Below are 5,567 nucleotides of genomic sequence, written 5' to 3' on the forward strand. Positions count from 1 at the left end.
AACTCATGCATTCTTGAAAAGGTATCTGCAACCTACACACGCATAAACTAAGCAAATTTTCTACCATCTCATATTCTAACTCGGGAAAGATTCCATTTTCACTTTTCAGCAACCATCCTCTGAGTAGAGGTGCCCAACATTTACACTGCGGGTGGTTCAACTCTCTGCCTCTGTCAAGCAATACTCTGAAAGCCAACAGCTGAAGATACAGGGCGCACAGCATTAAAAGAATCTTGTAGCAAGACAAAACAGTAAGAGAATAATCATTAATAACTCACTTGATAGGTACATAGGGAGTAGACAACCTAGGACGTTTAAAACTAAATTCTGGTACTCCCCGAGGGTTAACCAGCCCCCGGGAATGTTACGACAAAAGAATACTATCTATACAGGTAAAATAAATGATTTTTGTATGGCTGGGAACTCGGGCTACATGAAACATATGACTTTGATAAAAATGCAACTGGAGCTCACAGACCCTACCCTTCTTCCCGCCCCTCAGCACACACACACACACACACACACACACACACACACACACACACACACACTATACTTGTAGAATTTGCAGAAGAGGGTAACGGATGAGTTGATGAAAAATAACAAGTCAATGTAAATAACGAGACTAAATATATTCCTGCTCTTGGAAAATTTTGTAGGATTTTCTTTCTCTACATTTGGTAAGTTTTTCTTCACCCCGTCTCTCCATTGTCCACTATGCGTCCTGTAACTCGCTTATCCAGTTCTTTCTTAGAATCCCCCAGTCACACAATGGATGGCTCTGAAAAGGAGGGGGTCAGCAACCCAGGAGAGTTGATATGAATAGGTCCTAAACAAAAGAAGTACTGAGGGAAACTGGACAGAATTGATCAAACAAGGGATCCTTTCAGAATCCCTGGAATACCACTGATTATTCCGGCAAAAAACAAGGCCCTTGAGTTAAGAACATAGAGTTGTCAATCAGTGTCATCTCTGGAAAGATCCTGAGAGATCGGCTAGACCAAGTCCTCACACATGATTAGCAGCAGAGTTTAGGATTTAAGCCCAGATTCCCCACAGTTTCCTGCCAGGCTTTATCGCCCCCCCCCCCCCCCCCCAGCTCTTCTGTGATGCCTCAGGTCACATGTTTCAAGCCCTGCTTTGGAGCATTCTTCAGCATTCCAGCAGGGTTTTCCTCTGTGCTGCCTTGCCCCCACGCCAGTCACTCCAGGAGCATCCTTCTAACATGAGACACACATGGTCTAGAGAGTCAGTACATGGTCAAATATCAGGAAAATGTTAGTGTCCAACGATACAGAAGTTCTGAAACTGAAGAAATATCCAAGGCCAGTATTTTTCCCAACAAAACAATTAAAGGCTTGTTTTAATTTGAAGTTATGGAGTTATGTATATATGTACATATGCATATGTATGTATGTGTGTATATATGTGTGTGTACATATTTGCACATGTGTGCATTATACAATACATGTGTGTTATATATACGTGTGTGTGTGTGTGTGTGTGTGTGTGTGTGTCTGTGTTTCCCTAGTAATTGTTTTAAAGGTCATCTGCTTAATCTGGGGTCAGGGGAGGAAACCTGATTCTTGCTCTGGGTATTACACAATTTATACATGGTTGTATTTATTTTTAATTATGAAAAATCAGAAAATAATATTGCTCCCATGCCTCACCAGCTTATTTAATTACTAGTAATATTTTGCTATATCTGCTTCTGCTTTTGAAAAAAATAAAATAATCCAAATAGAGCCAAAGTCTCATTCCTCCATCCATTTCCCTATACACTCCCCACAAAATAACCATGGCCTGGAAGTTTCTGTGTCCCCTTCACTTACATAATTTCATGCTTGTTTTCCCATAAAAATATATAGGACAATTTTCTGTGGATTTTAAAATTTCAATAAATGATATCAGACTTGATATAACATTTTGTGAGTTGAATTTTTTTCATGTCACGTTAAGTTTTTGAGATTTATCCAGACTGATACATGCAGCTCTAGCTCATGCCTGTACCTGCTGTATGCTAGACTTTCGTGGTTTAAATATACCACAACTTGCCCATTCTTCTATGGTTGAACATTTAGTTTGCATCTCGATTTTGGTGCAACAAGCACATCTTCCGGTACAGCTCCTACCCCTTGTTGCCATTTTTTTTTATATACAACAAAAATACTCTTTAAAATTATAAATACAGTAGCCCCCCCTTATCCACAGGGGATATGTTCCAAGATCCCCCATGGATGCCTGAAACCACAGATAGTACCAAACCCTCTGTACACTCTGTCCTTTCTTATACATACAAACCTTTTCACTTAAAGGAAACACTTTATGGCGGCTTTCTCTTTGGCATCTCCGAACTGCTAGCATTACTACTACTGTGCTTTGGGACCCTTATTAAGTAAAATAAGGGCGACTTGACACAGGCACTATGACACCCGTGACAGTGGATCTGATGACCAAGACGGCTACTAAGTGACTAACGCAAAGAGCATATCCAGCGTGGAGACCGCTTGAGATTTCATCATGCTACTCAAACCAGCCTACAATTCAAAACGTATGAATTGTTTATTTCTGGAACTTTCCGTGTAATGTTTTCAAACCACAGTTGACTGTGGTAACTGAAAACGCAGAAAATGCAACTATGGATAAGCAGGGGCTACTAAAACTATTGAGTCAGCCTTGGCTAGTGAGGTTAGACCCTTCTGTGAGCACAGCTCAGCAACTGGAGCTTTGGAATCTGAAAGGCTCTTTCCAGTTTTCCTAAGAACTTCTCTGCCCTGTATGCCCACTCGACACACACCAGTCATGAGAGCCAGTGTGGTGCCGGCCCCACGCCAAGTGCCAGTTTCTGACCCAGCATGGCGTGCGCCACCGCTCTGCCGGGCTGCTTTATACTCCATTTGCCTGAATTGGTTTCATGAGGCTCACATGTTAGTGTGTGTGTGAAACACGCCTTTCCAAAGTGCTCAGGGGCTTCTCTAGATTCAGCTCTCTTTCAGGAGAGTAAATGAAAAATACCAGAGTGCAGGAAGGACAAGTACAACCCCAAAAGAAAATTTATTTCCCAAGATCAAATGTCTGTGTTCCTTGGGGTCTAACCCCTTCTCTTTACGCTCCACAATCTCTCCCCTGGGTGACTTAACTCCATGGCTTCAAACGACATCTTCTTACCAACAATTGTATAATCTATATCTCTAGCTTTGATTGTCTCCTAGAATCCAACCCTGTATATTCAGCAGCCACTGGGCTCTACCCATTAACTGTCTCTGAGACCTTGCAATGGAATACTGGCTCCCAACGTCTAGTGCAGTGACTTTCAAGGGCTTTTTTTTTTTTTTTTTTTCCATGACCCAGAGGAAGAAGTGTTTTTTAGCAAACAAGGATGAGCACACATCCTTAAGAACAAAAGCGTCATTGCATTACATAATAGTTACCCTTACTATTTGCCTGAATTGATTTCATGAGGCTCACATGAGCCGCAATTCACAATTTGCAAAATATCATTCTCATGTGAATTTTCCCATTCCAGAAGCTGGAAAACTAAAGATATACTTTCCTTATTCTCTTGCAGCTTGGGTTCTAGAATAGTTCAGTCTGAGAGAGACAAGATTTTAGAATGCTTGTCCCTTCAGCTGTTATGCCCAACTGTGGATGCATTTGGTTTTTCTGCATCTGCATTTGCAGAGGTCCCAGTGTTCAGATTCTAGCTTAGTAGATGTGGCGAGACCAGATATAGGGAGAGGGGAATTCATTCTGCTGACATGGTCTGTTGCAGATTTCCATTGGTTCTAGAACTGGTCCCAGTAGTGGCTTCCTGATTGTGGTGGTTTCCTGTTTGAAACAGCTGTGGTGTGGCTCTTGAGGGGGCAGCTTCCTGGTTGTGAGACTATTAAAGAGGCAGCAGCTACCCAGAGCCCAGCTCCTAGGAGTGGCGTCAGAGGTTGTTCTTGAAAGCTCAAGCTGGATTCTGTTTCCTCAGCCCTCTTGACAATTGTATAAGCCACTTAATACCCTGTGATAAACTCCTTCCTGCTAAACGAGCAAGAGTGAAGTCTGTTCTCTGCAACAGATCTCTGATGGATACAATCTCAGCACGAGCAAAACTGACCACATGATACTCACCCCAAATCGATCACCATTCCTGTGTTCTAAATCTCAAGGACTACGTGAGCTTCATATGACCCCTCTTTCCTATTTCCCGTCCAATTCAGACCTGTCCAATTCATCCAATTTTCCAGTCCCAACCCCTATCATCTCACTTGCCTTACTCTCATCACCTCCTAACACACATCATTGCCTCCTGTCTTTCGCCTAAAATTCCATCTCCAGACAAGCTATCACAATTCTCCATTGTTCTTGGGATTGATAGTAAAAATGATCATGCATTTTTACATTCTACGCATGTTCACGCACTTATTCGTTTAATCCTCAAAACAGCCCTATGAGGTCGACATCATTACCCCCACGCTGCAGACAACGACATCAAGACTCAGATATTGAATAGCACGGCCAACATCACACAGTCACTGGGTGGTAGAGCTGGGATTCAAGCCGTGGTGTGTGGACATCCACATTCCAACATGCCATGCTTCCATCACTACAGACCCAGCCTTCCTAAAATCTAAGCTCCCTCTCCATCTAGGCCTGCCCTTCTCTCTAGCTTCATGCCATGTCCCACCTCCTTGTGCCCTGTGCTCAGATCACATCGAACTTCTCCCAGCTCTTCAGCCTGGCTTCCAGTTGTTTGCAGATGTTCTTCCCTCTGCCTGGAATACTTGTTTTACTCTTTCTTGCCTGGTTATCTCCTGTCACTGTTCTGATCTCCTCAGAGAAGTCTTCCTGACTCTTCTGGCCTCACCTAACTCTCTGAAGTCTTTTTCCACACTTAACCCCTCCTTAAGTGCACGGCCCTTGACTGTCCACCCCTGGTTGTCTCTAGCGGTTCTCTCCAACATCCAAACTTCTCAAAGGCAGGAACCCTACCAATCGTATTCAGCACTAGGTCCTCCTAGCTCAGCACAGCTCCTGGGACACACTAGAGAGTCATTCAATAATTGTTTCTTCAATGAATAAGCAAAGAAAATCTCTTTAAACACAGGTCTCATTCCAGGGAAAAGATATCACATAAGCCATCAAAAAAAAAAAAAAAAAAAAGGAATGAAAACTCTTTAGAAAAACATGGAAATGTGAATTGAAAGCCACCTTTTCTCTTCAAAAGGTTTTTCAGCACTCAGGAGAGTAAGAATGTTGATTAATTAAAGAAAGGAGAAATTTTCAGAAATCGAAATTCACTGGTATCATCTGAGAATTTGGAAGGGAAAATAAGAAACCCTCACGTAGTTTATTGAACCCCTCTTATGAGCCAGGTGTAGTAGTATATTCTCTATATAATCCACATCTCTTCCTACCCCTTTGAGATAGCTATATGCTGTTCTATTCATTTGGTAGGTGGGGACACTCACCCTAGAAAGTGTAAATCAAATTTTAGTGCCCCTAAGGATGAACTGAAAAACTTTGGAAAGTCCTCAGGCCACATCTCAGACCAATTAAGTTAGAATCGCTGGGGT

Source organism: Rhinolophus sinicus, chromosome 16 (genome assembly GCF_057876585.1).
Source record: "Rhinolophus sinicus isolate RSI-liver-muscle chromosome 16, RSI-T2T, whole genome shotgun sequence".
Classification (NCBI taxonomy): domain Eukaryota; kingdom Metazoa; phylum Chordata; class Mammalia; order Chiroptera; family Rhinolophidae; genus Rhinolophus; species Rhinolophus sinicus.